The sequence below is a fragment of the Pseudoliparis swirei genome, chromosome 18, assembly GCF_029220125.1.
Source record: "Pseudoliparis swirei isolate HS2019 ecotype Mariana Trench chromosome 18, NWPU_hadal_v1, whole genome shotgun sequence".
NCBI classification, from domain to species: domain Eukaryota; kingdom Metazoa; phylum Chordata; class Actinopteri; order Perciformes; family Liparidae; genus Pseudoliparis; species Pseudoliparis swirei.
The window spans coordinates 21526200-21541507 of NC_079405.1; the positions used below are offsets into that span (position 1 = coordinate 21526200).

The 15308-nt window shown below is 45.7% G+C and overlaps 1 protein-coding gene and 1 long non-coding RNA gene across 7 annotated transcripts in view; both read right to left on the reverse strand.

Annotated features, from left to right (window-relative positions):
- Positions 1-4390, reverse strand: LOC130208257 (uncharacterized). Of its 3 annotated transcripts, XR_008834389.1 has the most exons (7): positions 3907-4390; positions 2928-3297; positions 2627-2721; positions 2410-2548; positions 1619-2235; positions 1310-1433; positions 1-898 (listed from the first exon to the last, which is right to left on the reverse strand). It is a non-coding gene; the product is annotated as an uncharacterized LOC130208257 (long non-coding RNA). The 3 variants fall into 3 exon arrangements; XR_008834390.1 differs by having other exon boundaries at positions 1619-1951; positions 2410-2721; XR_008834388.1 differs by having other exon boundaries at positions 2410-2721.
- A 963-nt stretch (positions 4391-5353) lies between these two features.
- Positions 5354-15308, reverse strand: part of LOC130208251 (uncharacterized) — a 134898-nt gene continuing 124943 nt past the window's right edge. For 3 of the 4 annotated variants that reach the window (XR_008834380.1, XR_008834379.1, XR_008834381.1), the window contains 3 exons: positions 6616-6714; positions 5638-5821; positions 5354-5419 (listed from right to left, as the gene is read on the reverse strand). The gene's annotated coding sequence lies outside the window, so the exon portion shown is untranslated. Of the gene's footprint in view, positions 5420-5637; positions 5822-5858; positions 6007-6615; positions 6715-15308 lie in introns of those variants that run through there. The other variant, XR_008834382.1, reaches the window with a different exon arrangement.

Consider the following 15308-nt stretch of genomic DNA (forward strand, 5'->3'; position numbering starts at 1 on the left):
TAAAATTCAAAACAAAGTGGATTTAATTAAGTGTGGTCGAACAAAAGTCTCAAAGACACAAAACATTTAACGTGCAGCACGGGCCTGGATGAAGTCAGCTCAAAACATCGTTCGATAACAGACTCCAGTTCTCTGGGAGAACATGACTTTTTATATCTTTAAGAGCAAGCGTGATTAGATAATATAGATGGAGACGTCACTCGGTTTAATCTTTGTCCGTCTCATCGTTGGAGCTCAGGGTGGTCCCACCCTCTGGGCTCACGACAGCAGCAGTGATTGGTTAAAACAGATGGAGGTGTTCCTGGTTTAGACTTTGAACACCTTCTGATGGAGCTCAGGGTCGTCCCACCCTCTTGGCTCACGATCTTCTCACCATCATCATAATCAGTGTGTGTGTATGTTGTTCTCCATCTAAAGCAGGAGCTGTGCAGTTTCTTTAATATAATAGAAACTAAAAAGGCATTGAAACTATCTGTTGCTGACATAAACAAGTTCTTTGACGGTGACAGGTACGGCTCTTATTAAATCTCAATTCTACGACTGAGCAGTCAGGATGAGGTCAGAGCCAAGGGTTTCACAGAGTTCCTGATTATCTTCCCTGTGTGGATGTGTCATCTTCTGGCCGAGGTCAAGAAGTGTTTGTTCCTACAGTATCTGTGCTTCTTATCCAGCAGTGTCAGTATGTTCCAAAACATGTGGGTGAGCATGCGTATGAGCTGTTCTCTCTGGTCAGAGCCCGAAAACGGAATCGAGCCATAGAAGGACACAAGGTTTGGTGCTTCGGGGCCTTAATGCAAAGTGAGGGACATGGGGGACTATGTATGTATTTTTATATTCTTAACACTGATCAGAATGTTGGTGTCCAGAACGAGGAGGTCTTGCCGAGGAGCTTGTTTACCTGTCAAAAGAAAAGTTCATACGTTTTATAGTTTGTTGTTGATTGTCAAAAGTTAACAACGATAAAATAAAACTTACATTAAAATGGACATAACTTCAGCCAACGTTCAGACCCTGTGTGGGTTACGATCAGAATCTTTTTCTTTTCTTCATTAAACAGAATTTTGATAGTTTTTTAATTAGTTTCATTCATAAATACCAACTATGTGTCGGTTGTTTGGGGTTTGGACGATTTGGTTGCACAAAACAATTAATATATATTTATTTATGTGTACAGATCAGATTTGTAATTTTTTCACTAGACATCATTTTGTGATGACTTTGTTCTGTTTTATTAACATTAACATTTCAGACAACGTTCCACAGAGAATATATATTTCCACTTATCATCTCTCAATGCAACACTACGTACATAGTGAGTCTGCAGTGCCCTCCCGCGGCGGGTCGATGTCCATGCAGATGAGCTCCCCGTAGACCTGCAGACCGTTCACCTCCAGTCGCCTCCCGGAGTGCGTGAGCTGTTCCATCACCTGCATCTGCAGAGCAGCAAACGACATGTAAACACGGCCATGGCGTTTTTTTAATATAATGCAGACGTCATTTAATACGCAAACTGACACAATGAATTACAATAAATTGTGTGTGAAAAGAAATGTCAAGAAAAGCAATAAATGTGAAAACAAAGTGACTCGTTCAGATTTAATGAACACAACTTTGTTACCTGGTCGCTCCGCAGCTCGGTGATCGCGTGGGACGAACACAACCTCTCTTGACCTTCAGGTGCAGAACCGGGTGTGGCCCCCGAGCAGCGTTGCTTCTCGAGCCCGAAGGCTCGGCCCCGTGTTCAACATTCCCGTTTGAAGAACTGGCAGCATCGTCGTTACCGGGGCGACCGACCGGTGTCGGTCGAGACTTTTTTGGCGGCATATTTGTTCCTGAACAGACGACTTGACTGTCGCGTGTGACATGGAGGGGACGGTCCCCGGGATGGTTCTCACATTCTTCACAGCGTCTGAGCTGCTGACCTTCTGCTTGGAGGAAGAGGAGGCAGTCCCTATGGTAGAGGAAAAGGAGGCAGTCCCTATGGTAGAGGAAAAGGAGGCAGTCCCTATGGTAGAGGAAGAGGAGGAAGTCCCTATGGTAGAGGAAGAGGTTGCCTCGGTACACCGGCTCCGCTTGGCCTTCTCGTCTCGATGCCTTTGGCACATTTTCATAAACAAATCGATGTTCTTCTCCGATGCAGAATCCTGAGAGGCGGAGGCGGCCGCGCTCGGTCCTCTGGTCTTCAACGTCCATCCCTCACCTTCAGTCCTCGGTGGTTCCCCAGCGCTGTATCATCTATTTGTTTTTTTCATGTCATGGTCATGAATTATATATAGTGAAGTGTTCATCGTTGCAACAGATTCAAGGCCAAAAACCCCAAAGACTATACAGGAACTCTTTATCTGGGTAACACATTTTTAAAAACCATTTAAAAACTTGAAGACTGTTGAAAACGACTCGGATAATGACCTGAGTTGAAGAAGTCGATCAGGTGTAATACATTGTCCAGCTGCCTCCGTGAGGCCACCTGGCCGAACACAGCGATCCAGTGCTTCTTCAAGCACCGCAGGACATCGTGGAGAGTCCACGGCGGCTTCAGGAACACGATCTGAGAGCAGCAGAGACATCACAGGCTCAATGTGGTCTGGACGGCCTTCATCTCCAGCTCCAACACTTCGTACAGAACCTCCACCAGACAGTCGGCGAGCTCGCGGCGGCTCGAGACCCACCGGGTCTCCTCTTCATCGTCTCTGGGCCTCAGCTGCTGGCTGTCTGTGTCACCTACAGAAATACATGCATAAATACAAAAATATACACTGTGACAGGTTCGTGGGTATCCGCGGCTCAAAGGATTCACACACAGGCAAGGTTGCAATCAGAATGGCGTGTATTCGCTCGTTTCAACACATATTATGGAATGTGCTGTTAAGTATTCCCACCGTGATGGAAAATGGCCAAACACCCGTCCCCATTGACCCTCGGCTCACCTTCCACAGGGAGGCCACTTCCTCTTCCTGTTCCCTCTCGACTGCGTGGCCGGGCTGGTGTGTGTGTGTGTGCTGCGGGGGATGGAGGCCGCGTCTGGACTGTCTACTCTGGTCCTCCAGGTCGTTCTTGCTGAGCGCGTTCACTCCGCTCAGGAGGGCCTTGCTGCAGAGGTTCTTATCGTTGCTGGAGAGGAAGGAGAGCACAGAGGGAGGGAGGAACCCCACGGAGGGGTGTTGTTGGGGTTCATGCCTGTTTTCTTTTGATGTATGACCTTTTGATGTTGTATTGTCTGAAGGGTTAGGGTCTTTTTCAGGGAGTCCAGCTCCTGCAGGACCACCCAGGGGATCAGGACGATGGGGAAGCCCACGGCTGGGAGAACAGGAAGTGGGGAGGGAGAAAGCAACTTTTGATGATTCCATATCAACACCAATACATTTTATTATTAGAATTAGAAATAAATGAAATAGAAACAAAATTGGAAATCATACTTTCTTGGAGCAGGTTTTTTATGATAATTTCTTTTCTGTCTTTTTCAGCTATTGATTGTGTGATGACATTATTTCTTTGTGAGCAGATGCTTAGTCTCTTCTTTGCATACTTTAGATGAGTGATTCTCAACTGGTGGGACCCGTTTTTAGGGGCCAAATACAAATTAGAATTTTTTTTATTTTTTTTATCCTGTGATTTTATTTTGAAGGGATTTTTTTGGGGTTAGGGTTAGGGATTTTAGGATAATTAAATTAAACATCCGACTTGAATATAAAATCCAGCTTCTCCCAATAGAAATCCCTCCAGATCCTTCCTGCTAAGATAACTGTATACTATTAAAGTAATTACAATTATCTGGAAAATTTGAGGACAAGGAATATATATAATATCTGCTGCAGAAGAACTTCAAGCATGGGGCTCCCAGCTGAACAAGCATAATTATTTAACATATTAAATCACCATAAATCATTATTTAATCCTTCTAATCACCTCCAAGGCCGTTGGCTTTGATCTCCTTCACGTAATCCAGGTGACTGATCAGAATGTTGGTGTCCAGAACGAGGAGGTCTTGCCGAGGAGCTTGTTTACCTGTCAAAAGAAAAGTTCATACGTATTATAGTTTGTTGTTGATTGTCAAAAGTTAACAACGATAAAATAAAACTTAAATTAAAATGGACATAACTTCAGCCAACGTTCAGACCCTGTGTGGGTTACGATCAGAATCTTTTTCTTTTCTTCATTAAACAGAATTTTGATAGTTTTTTAATTAGTTTTATTCATAAATACCAACTATGTGTCGTTGTTTGGGGTTTGGACGATTTGGTTGCACAATTAATACATATTTATTTATGTGTACAGATCAGATTTGTAATTTTTTCACTAGACATCATTTTGTGATGACTTTGTTCTGTTTAATTAACATTAACATTTCAGACTACGTTCCACAGAGATCTGTTATGTAGGACAAGGTGTAAATATCCCTTTCTGGATACTCGAGACTCCGTGGGCTGGTCGAATGATTGATGGCATCCTATGGGTTATCAAGTGGGCGCCCTCCTTCTTTGATGTTTCGCTGATTGACCCACAACATCTCCAGAGGGTTCAGCAGTGAGATCCGGCGTCCCGGGCTCACTCCCTAGATGTCATCACTCATCCGACAGCCCAGGTGGAGTCCTTCCTCTTAATCCACAGCCACTGACTTCCCTTTTCAGCAGCCCTGGAAAGGTCTTTGACTGCTTGCCTGTGGGCCTTCCCCCGCACTCCCATCTCTCTCTCGAAGAAGCCTGGATGTTGAGGTGGCTACAAATCCTCTGCAGCCTACTTCAACTGGACAGACCCTAGCTTTCCAGCCTCGTTGATGTGCATCTGCTGCAAGGTCCGCATACCTTATCTTCTTGCGCTCGTAGGCCTCCTCCACCGCACTCTCCCAGGGCACCGTGAGCTCGATGATATAAACTTGCTTGAGTGAGGCCGACCAAAGCACAAGGTCTGGTCGCAGATTTGTTAATGCTATTTCTGCTGGAAAGCGGAGCTTCTGGCCTAGGTCTGCCAGCATCTTCCAGTCCCGTGCCCCACTTAGCTGTCCAGTTTCTGGTCTTGAAGTGGTGAGAGTGGCCTGGCCCCGCCTCCCGGACAAATGTTGTTGCCGGCCTACGAGATGGTGGAGGAAGGGCATTGACGCTCATCCGTCGACTCTCCAGCACTGCCGCAAGACATTGTAGCACCTGGTTGTGCCGCCAGGTGTACCGGCCTTGAGTGAGGCCGGTCTTGCAGCCCACCAGGATGTGCTTTAGTGTAGCTGGAGTTGGGCAGAGGGAGCATGTGGGGTCTTCTCCGTACCACTGGCTAAGATTCTTGGGAGACGGCAGTACATCATAAGTGGCCCTGATGGTGAAGCTAGCCGTACAGAACCTCCACCAGACAGTCGGCGAGCTCAGGCTCGAGACCCACCGGGTCTCCTCTTCATCGTCTCTGGGCCTCAGCTGCTGGCTGTCTGTGTCACCTACAGAAATATATACAGAAATACATGCATAAATACAAAAATATACACTGTGACAGGTTCGTGGGTATCCGCGGCTCAAAGGATTCACACACAGGCAAGGTTGCAATCAGAATGGCGTTTATTCGCTCGTTTCAACACATATTATGGAATGTGCCGTAAAGTATTCCCTCGGTGATGGAAAATGGCCAAACACCGGTCCCCATTGACCCTCGGCTCACCTTCCACAGGGAGGCCACTTCCTCTTCCTGTTCCCTCTCGACTGCGTGGCCGGGCTGGTGTGTGTGTGTGTGCTGCGGGGGATGGAGGCCGCGTCTGGACTGTCTACTCTGGTCCTCCAGGTCGTTCTTGCTGAGCGCGTTCACTCCGCTCAGGAGGGCCTTGCTGCAGAGGTTCTTATCGTTGCTGGAGAGGAAGGAGAGCACAGAGGGAGGGAGGAACCCCACGGAGGGTGTTGTTGGGGTTCATGCCTGTTTTCTTTTGATGTATGACCTTTTGATGTTGTATTGTCTGAAGGGTTAGGGTCTTTTTCAGGGAGTCCAGCTCCTGCAGGACCACCCAGGGGATCAGGACGATGGGGAAGCCCACGGCTGGGAGAACAGGAAGTGGGGAGGGAGAAAGCAACTTTTGATGATTCCATATCAACACCAATACATTTTATTATTAGAATTAGAAATAAATGAAATAGAAACAAAATTGGAAATCATACTTTCTTGGAGCAGGTTTTTTAGGATAATTTCTTTTCTGTCTTTTTCAGCTATTGATTGTGTGATGACATTATTTCTTTGTGAGCAGATGCTTAGTCTCTTCTTTGCATACTTTAGATGAGTGATTCTCAACTGGTGGGACCCGTTTTTAGGGGCCAAATACAAATTAGAATTTTTTATTTATTTTTTTATCCTGTGATTTTATTTTGAAGGGATTTTTTTGGGGTTAGGGTTAGGGATTTTAGGATAATTAAATTAAACATCCTACTGAATATAAAATCCAGCTTCTCCCAATAGAAATCCCTCCAGATCCTTCCTGCTAAGATAACTGTATACTATTAAAGTAATTACAATTATCTGGAAAATTTGAGGACAAGGAATATATATAATATCTGCTGCAGAAGAACTTCAAGCATGGGGCCCCCAGCTGAACAAGCATAATTATTTAACATATTAAATCACCATAAATCATTATTTAATCCTTCTAATCACCTCCAAGGCCGTTGGCTTTGATCTCCTTCACGTAATCCAGGTGACTGATCAGAATGTTGGTGTCCAGAACGAGGAGGTCTTGCCGAGGAGCTTGTTTACCTGTCAAAAGAAAAGTTCATACGTATTATAGTTTGTTGTTGATTGTCAAAAGTTAACAACGATAAAATAAAACTTAAATTAAAATGGACATAACTTCAGCCAACGTTCAGACCCTGTGTGGGTTACGATCAGAATCTTTTTCTTTTCTTCATTAAACAGAATTTTGATAGTTTTTTAATTAGTTTTATTCATAAATACCAACTATGTGTCGTTGTTTGGGGTTTGGACGATTTGGTTGCACAATTAATACATATTTATTTATGTGTACAGATCAGATTTGTAATTTTTTCACTAGACATCATTTTGTGATGACTTTGTTCTGTTTAATTAACATTAACATTTCAGACTACGTTCCACAGAGATCTGTTATGTAGGACAAGGTGTAAATATCCCTTTCTGGATACTCGAGACTCCGTGGGCTGGTCGAATGATTGATGGCATCCTATGGGTTATCAAGTGGGCGCCCTCCTTCTTTGATGTTTCGCTGATTGACCCACAACATCTCCAGAGGGTTCAGCAGTGAGATCCGGCGTCCCGGGCTCACTCCCTAGATGTCATCACTCATCCGACAGCCCAGGTGGAGTCCTTCCTCTTAATCCACAGCCACTGACTTCCCTTTTCAGCAGCCCTGGAAAGGTCTTTGACTGCTTGCCTGTGGGCCTTCCCCCGCACTCCCATCTCTCTCTCGAAGAAGCCTGGATGTTGAGGTGGCTACAAATCCTCTGCAGCCTACTTCAACTGGACAGACCCTAGCTTTCCAGCCTCGTTGATGTGCATCTGCTGCAAGGTCCGCATACCTTATCTTCTTGCGCTCGTAGGCCTCCTCCACCGCACTCTCCCAGGGCACCGTGAGCTCGATGATATAAACTTGCTTGAGTGAGGCCGACCAAAGCACAAGGTCTGGTCGCAGATTTGTTAATGCTATTTCTGCTGGAAAGCGGAGCTTCTGGCCTAGGTCTGCCAGCATCTTCCAGTCCCGTGCCCCACTTAGCTGTCCAGTTTCTGGTCTTGAAGTGGTGAGAGTGGCCTGGCCCCCGCCCTCCCGGACAAATGTTGTTGCCGGCCTACGAGATGGTGGAGGAAGGGCATTGACGCTCATCCGTCGACTCTCCAGCACTGCCGCAAGACATTGTAGCACCTGGTTGTGCCGCCAGGTGTACCGGCCTTGAGTGAGGCCGGTCTTGCAGCCCACCAGGATGTGCTTTAGTGTAGCTGGAGTTGGGCAGAGGGAGCATGTGGGGTCTTCTCCGTACCACTGGCTAAGATTCTTGGGAGACGGCAGTACATCATAAGTGGCCCTGATGGTGAAGCTAGCCTTAAATGCCTCCATCTCCCACAGCTCCTGCCAGGAGATCTTCCTCTTCTCCACTCCCTCCCAATTCATCCACTGCCCCTGCCTTGCCTGTGACACAGCTTTTGCACACCTTGCTGCCTCCTCTTGCTGACGTACCTCCTGGACCACCAGCTTGCGTCTCTGGAACGGAGTAGCCTTGCTCCAGGCCGGTGTACTGGCTTCGGCTCCAAGACCACTCCTTCCGTGCTGCACTCGGCCCACGATGTCCCTGTGCTTGAGTGCTGCCTTTGCCTGCTTGGTTGCTTCCAGTGGGGTCCACTTCCTCCCAGTAGCCAGGATGGGTGCAGCTTGGGCTACAAATGGATCACTTGAATCCAATAGCATCATTTCCAGTCTAACTTTGGCACATTTATACTCCTCTGCCAGACTGGAAATGGGCAGTTCTAATACTCCTTTGCCATAGAGCCCTATACTGCAGAGGCACCTGGGAAGCCCAAGCCACTTCCTTGCATATGTGCTGATCAGCCTCTCCAGCTTTTCCACTTTCGAGATCGGGACTTCATACATGGTAAGTGGCCATAAGAGGCATGGAAGGAGCCCGAACTGCATACACCAGAGCTTCAACTTGCCAGGTAGTGCGGTTCTGTCGATGTTACCCAGTCCGCTAGCTACATCCTTCCTGAGCTGATCTACTTGCTCTTTGTCCTTAAGGGAGGCATCATACCATCGGCCAAGGCTCTTCACAGGCTTCTCAGACAGTTGGAATAGGCTCATCGCCAATGAGAAAGCGTTGGTCTGACAGCTTCCCCTTGACGATGGAGATGCTTCTGGACTTGCTTGGCTTGATCTTCATCCGAGCCAGCTCGATGTTATCTTGCAGCTTTCTCAGCAGCCGTACAGTGCAAGCCTTGGTTGTAGTGAGGGTGGTAAGGTCGTCCATGTAAGCTCTCACAGGCGGCAGCCTCAGGCCAGGTCTTATAAGCTGTCCTCCAACCACCCACCGAGATGCTCGAATTATCATCTCCATGGCCATTGTGAAGGCTAGCGGGCAGATGGTGCAGCCGGCCATAATTCCCACTTCTAGATGCTGCCATGCAGTGGTGTACTCTGCTGTTGACAAGCACACCTGCACGTCCTGGAAGTAGGCCTTGACAAGGCCTGTTAGGGCTACAGGGACCCTGAAGAAGTCGAAGGCGGTCCAAAGGAGGTTGTGAGGGACTGAGCCAAAGGCGTTGGCGAGATCCAGGAACACCACGTGAAGATCTGTTCCCTCCCTCTTGGCAACTTTGATCTGATGCCAGATGATACTCGCATGTTCCAGACAACCGGAGAAGCCAGAGATAATAGAGTGACATAAAGCCCGTGTGTTATGGACTAATGTGTCATACATAGCAATGAATCTAAAATCTTACCCAACAACGCTCTGCTCTACCGAAGGTTTCTTCTTCTACGATTATTTCTTCTTCGTGGGCTGCATTACCGCCACTGGAGTGTAAACAGTCGATGAGACGTACAGACTCGTTGCTATGACGACACCCGCAGTTTACGGTACGAGGTTATCTTAATAACATAATAATACACAATGAAGTATTATTATGTTATTATTTATATTTAACATTACAACCAGATAGATGATCGGCAATTCAACAAATTAATAAATAATTTAATTAATGTATAAGTGTCATCAATGTGAACTTCCGGTTTGAGTATGTAGCGAGCAGACGCGTTGGAGAAGCTCCCGACTACTTTTTGTATTTGACCTCCAAGACCTTCTTTGTGTCACACGTTTTACCATACGACAAGTTTCCAAACCTTCTAAAAGACAACCAGACGAAAAAATGCCACGAAACACAAACAACAACAAAGCTCGCAGCCAATCAACTCATGCTACTCCTTCGCTAGCTGGAAAGCTAGCGCTAGCTAAATGGCTGCGGCGAATCCCCAGGTGAGGAAACCCACTCAGCCCCGAGGCGTGGGGAGCCCGTCACGATGCGACAGCTGTCGTCCCTCCTGGAAACCCACCGTATCGGTATGAAGGAAGACATGACGGCGCTGATACTTACTTCATCTCAGTCACTCCGGGTCTCGATGGACGCTGCTAGGGATGTGATTTCATTTAATAAGCGTTTCACCGACACGGAGACGATAGTGGGTACGAACTTTGAACGGCTCACTTCGGTCGGCGACCATTAAAGCCATGCAGGCCCGGAATAAGCTGCTCCACGACCGTGTGGAGGACCTGGAAAAGAGGTCCCAAGGTCCAACCTCCGTATTGTCAACGTACCAGAGGGCAGCGAAACTGGCAGGGACCCGAAGCAGTTTATGGCGGACCTGCTAATGGAGACGGCGGGCGGGAGGTGTTCGCTTCACCTCCGCTGATTGACCGCGCACATCGCACCGGACCGGTACCAGAACGAGGCTCCACCAAGTCCAGGTCTTTTATTGTGTGCTTTCAGAGCTATTCGGATCAGGACAAAATGTTAAGATGGGCCATGAAACACAAACTAAAGTTCCGCAATGTGTCTTTGAGAGTGTACCAGGACATGAGCTCTTCACTTGCCAAACAGAGAGCGGCGTTCAATGACATTAAGCAAGAACTGTTCAGAAAAGGCGTCCGCTTCGGACTGCTACACCCGGCCCGCCTGCGCGTCACCTTTGAAGGAGAAACCGTCTACTTTGACACCCCGGACGAAGCAAGAGCCTTCTACGACCGACGGATAGCCGGCTAAAGGGCACGATCACGGTCATATCAACAGGTACACGGGGTGGTTATATGTACAGGCTCTGCTCCTGATAAGAGGACTATTTTATTTTTCAGTTTATCACCGGTGGTTATTTATTATACCCGCTCCTATTATTGATACGGTGTGAGCCACTTTTCTTTTGCTTTCTAAAATACACACCACCCCGTGTAGTACAAGCTTACGGTTTGATACGTTAACACATGTACTTGTTGTGTGTAATTATACTTTACTCTTTATTGTGATGTCACAAAGTTGGTCTTGCACACTAATTTAATGTGTTGGGAGAATCTCCCAGTTAGGAGAAATTAAGGAAGACCTTACCGGAAGTACCAAGTACCTGTTAGGGAGTCCAGCATAGGAATGGTGTTTTATGTTCAAGATGTTGTAGTTTTTAGTGTTTTATATAGTTCAATGTTGTACGGCAATCGCACTGCCCCCATGTCAAAACTAACCTTTATCCTTAACCTCTTCCACTCCACCCCCATTTTCGAGCAAAAACGCCGAAAATGATCTGACGAAATTAAAATGGCTGTAGTTTCTGAACCCCTCTGAATAAATGTATCAATGAAGGCTTTCTAGAAAGATTACCCTTGTGATTACTTGTGAAAGTGTCAAAAATCCTTTAGGTCATACAGAAACAGCAGTGGGCCTTTGAAGTCAGTAAAAATGTAAGATTTTTGTCCCCCTAAAATAAAAAAGTATATTTCAGTATAAATAACTGCCTGTGACTGTATCTGTACAGGAAAAGGTCAGTATAGGTGTGTAACTGCACTAGTACTAAACACCCTGTTCTGTCTCTCCTGTGTTCCGTGTCTCCTATGCCTCCTGTGTCATCTCTGTCACGGAGGGTGTAACGTGGTGAGGCTCAGGCGCAGAAAGACAGGCTGGAGTCAATATAAATAACAAAAAGGCGCTCTTTAATGAGGCAAAACAGTTGAAAAATAAACAAGGTCCAAAAGGGGCAGGCAGGCAGGCAGGGTCGAAGCAGGCAGGATCAGGACGACGGGAAAAGGACAAGGAACAAGAGACGACAATCCAACAGGAGACAAGTGAAAGACTGACACAATATATAGGGGGAACACAGGTGTACGACATCAGACAGTAACGAGACAAGAGGGGCTGAGGGCAGGTGCAGGGAATTAAACAATTAAGACAGAGAAGACACAGAGATGACACAGGAGGCATAGGAGACACGGAACATAGGAGACACGGAACACAGGAGAGACAGAACAGGGTGTTACAGATTCAATATACAGGACTGTCTCAGAAAATTAGAATATTGTGATAAAGTTCTTTATTTTCTGTAATGCAATTAAAAAAACAAAAATGTCATGCATTCTGGATTCATTACAAATCAACTGAAATATTGCAAGCCTTTTATTCTTTTAATATTGCTGATTATGGCTTACAGCTTAAGAAAACTCTAAAATCCTATCTCATAAAATTTGAATATTTCCTCAGACCAAGTTAAAAAAAAGATTTATAACAGCAAAACAAAATCAAACATTTGAAAATGTCCATTAATGCACTCAGTACTTGGTTGGGAATCCTTTTGCACGGATTACTGCATCAATGCGGCGTGGCATGGAGGCAATCAGCTTGTGGCATTGCTGAGGGTTTATGGATGCCCAGGATGCTTCAATAGCGGCCTTTAGCTCATTTGCATTGTTGGGTCTGGTGTCTTTCAGCTTCTTCTTCATAATACCCCACAAATGCTCTATGGGGTTCAGGTCAGGGGAATTGGCAGGCCAATCGAGGACAGTAATGCCATGGTCAGTACACCAGTTACTGGTGGTTTTGGCACTGTGGGCAGGTGCCAGATCATGCTGGAAAATGAAATCCTCATCTCCATAGAGCTTTTCAGCAGACGGAAGCATGTAGTGCTCTAAAATCTCTTGGTACACAGCTGCATTTACTCTGGACTTGATGAAACACAGTGGACCAACACCAGCAGCTGACATGGCTCCCCAAACCATCACTGACTGTGGGAACTTCACACTGGATTTCAAGCAACTTGGATTTTGCGCCTCCAGCCTTTCTCCAGACTCTGGCGCCTTGACTTCCAAATGAAATACAACACTTGCTTTCGTCTGAAAAGAGGACTTTGGACCACTCTGCAACTGTCCAGTGCTTCTTTTCCATAGCCCAAGTCAGACTTCTTCCGTTGTCTTGAGTTCAGAAGTGGCTTGACCATGGGAATACGGCTATTGTAGCCCATTTGCGGACACGCTGTGAACAGTGGCTTTTGATACCTGGACTCCAGCTTCAGTCCACTGTCTTTGAAGCTCCCCCAAATTCTGGAAGCGACTCTTCTTCACAATGCTGTTATGGCTGCGGTCATCTCTCTTGGTTGTGCAGCGTTTCCTGCCACATTTCCCCCTTCCAACAGACTTTTTGTGGATGTGCTTTGAAACTGCACTCTCTGCACAGCATGCTCCTTGAGAAACTTGTTTTTGTGTCTTACCCTCCTGATGGAGGGTGTCAATGATGGTCCTCTGGACAGCAGTCAGATCAGCAGTCTTCCCCATACTTGTGATTTAGTTTACTGAACCAAGCTGAGTGTTTTCCAAGGCTCAGGAAACCCTTGCAGGTGTTTCGAGTTAATTAGACGATTCAAGTGATTTGTTTAATACCCTACTAGTATACTTTTTCATGATATTCTAATATTTAGAGATAGGATAATTGAGTTTTCTTAAGCTGTAAGCCATAATCAGCAATATTAAAAGAATAAAAGGCTTGCAATATTTCAGTTGATTTGTAATGAATCCAGAATGCATGACATTTTTGTTTTTTTAATTGCATTACAGAAAATAAAGAACTTTATCACAATATTCTAATTTTCTGAGACAGTCCTGTATGTCTATTTCTTCTTTGGGAAACTGACGGTTATTTTAAGTATCTTCACGTGAATCGATAATAATAATAATAGAGGAGTGTATCCTAATTAGGGCTGCAACTAACGATTATTTTGATAATCGATTAATCGGTCGATTATTTTATCGATTAATCGGATAAAAAACAAAAAAACTTGAATTTTCAACCCTTTATTCAAAACAGGGTCTGTTCGGTCATGGAAAACCTGGAAAAGTCATGGAATTTTTAAATGGCTATTAGCAGGCCTAGAAAAATAAAATCCCAAAATATTTGGAAAAGTAATGAAAATGTGTTTTTTTCAAATTTGTATTTACACGGTATGCTTTGGAATTCTCATTGCTAGTTTAAATACGACATCTTCTCACTTTGTCACGTATAGATAGAGTTTTCACAAAATGTTTCATCATGGAAATTTGGTTTAAAGTCATGGAAAGGTTCTGGAGATCCACTGGTCAGCATGTGATGGACCCGTCACAAACAGACTGACAGCTTTCCTCTCCTGAGCAGTGGTCCCCATGTGACCCCCTGAACAATATCAGAGACGCGTTCCGATTTATTATTATTTTTCACCTGGCCCGCTGCCGTTGAGATTACAGTGAGACGCGGAAAAATGTGAAGTGGTGCTCTTCGCAATAAAACATATTTGATGGGACGTGTCGCGTCTCGGCCAATCAGCGTTCAGATGTCGACAGCGTTTGGGAAGTTAGGTTAGCTTGAATGTTAGTCCGCTACATTTGCTGCTGTCACGCTGCACGGTGTATCGATACTAACAAAGTACCCGTACGTTAAAAACGATGTGATTTAGCATATTTTTAGTCTCGATACTTCATTAAAAGAGCGTACGATCAGAGCTCACGCGCTGCTCCGCTCCGTTAAATGACGTCTGAGCGAGTGGCGGCATGGCTTATCTCCGTTGCCTTTCTCCGTGGAAAAATATTTTCCGCTATCCGCCACGGAATAAATAACCACGTTTTCTACGTTATACTCTTGTGGAAATGCCACACACGTCGTGACATTTAGCGCCCTGGTGTCTGGGTTCATAACGTCACCCGGAGGCGCACTTAGCTCCGTGAATGTCTCCACTCTCCGACTACGTGAATGACTTCCGCATCCAGCGCCACGTGAGCTGCAGCAGCCAATTAGATTCATCAACAGAGGAGCAGCTCAGCGCTGATTGGCTCTCACAACGCAGCGTTCCGTCTCTCCTCTCCCACCGCTATGCTCTGGTTTCTCCTGCGCCGCTCTGCGCTCAACTCAACTTTGTTTATACTCCGTGGCTTATTGAGCGCCGTAATAATCGCGCGACACAACGAATCGATAATGAAATTCGTTGCCAACTATTTTAATAATCGATTTTTAGCGGTTTTATCGATGCGTTGTTGCAGCCCTAATCCTAATACCTTCTTACCTTTGTATCTTCTTCACTTGAGGATGAAGACTCCAAGTGCTTTCTCTTTTTGGATTGTTTTGACATTTTCCTGTGAATGTACATTTTGAAAAGGCGCAGTTTTTAAAATTTCCCATGGGTTTTAGTGATATTTATCTTGTATCCTGATAGTTTCCATATGTGTTCAAGAGATCTAGCAATTCTGGCAACGACTCACCAGGCCGTTCAAGGTATGCAATGACGTCATCTGCGAAGAGGCTGACCTTATGTTCTACCCCGCACACTGTCACTCCTT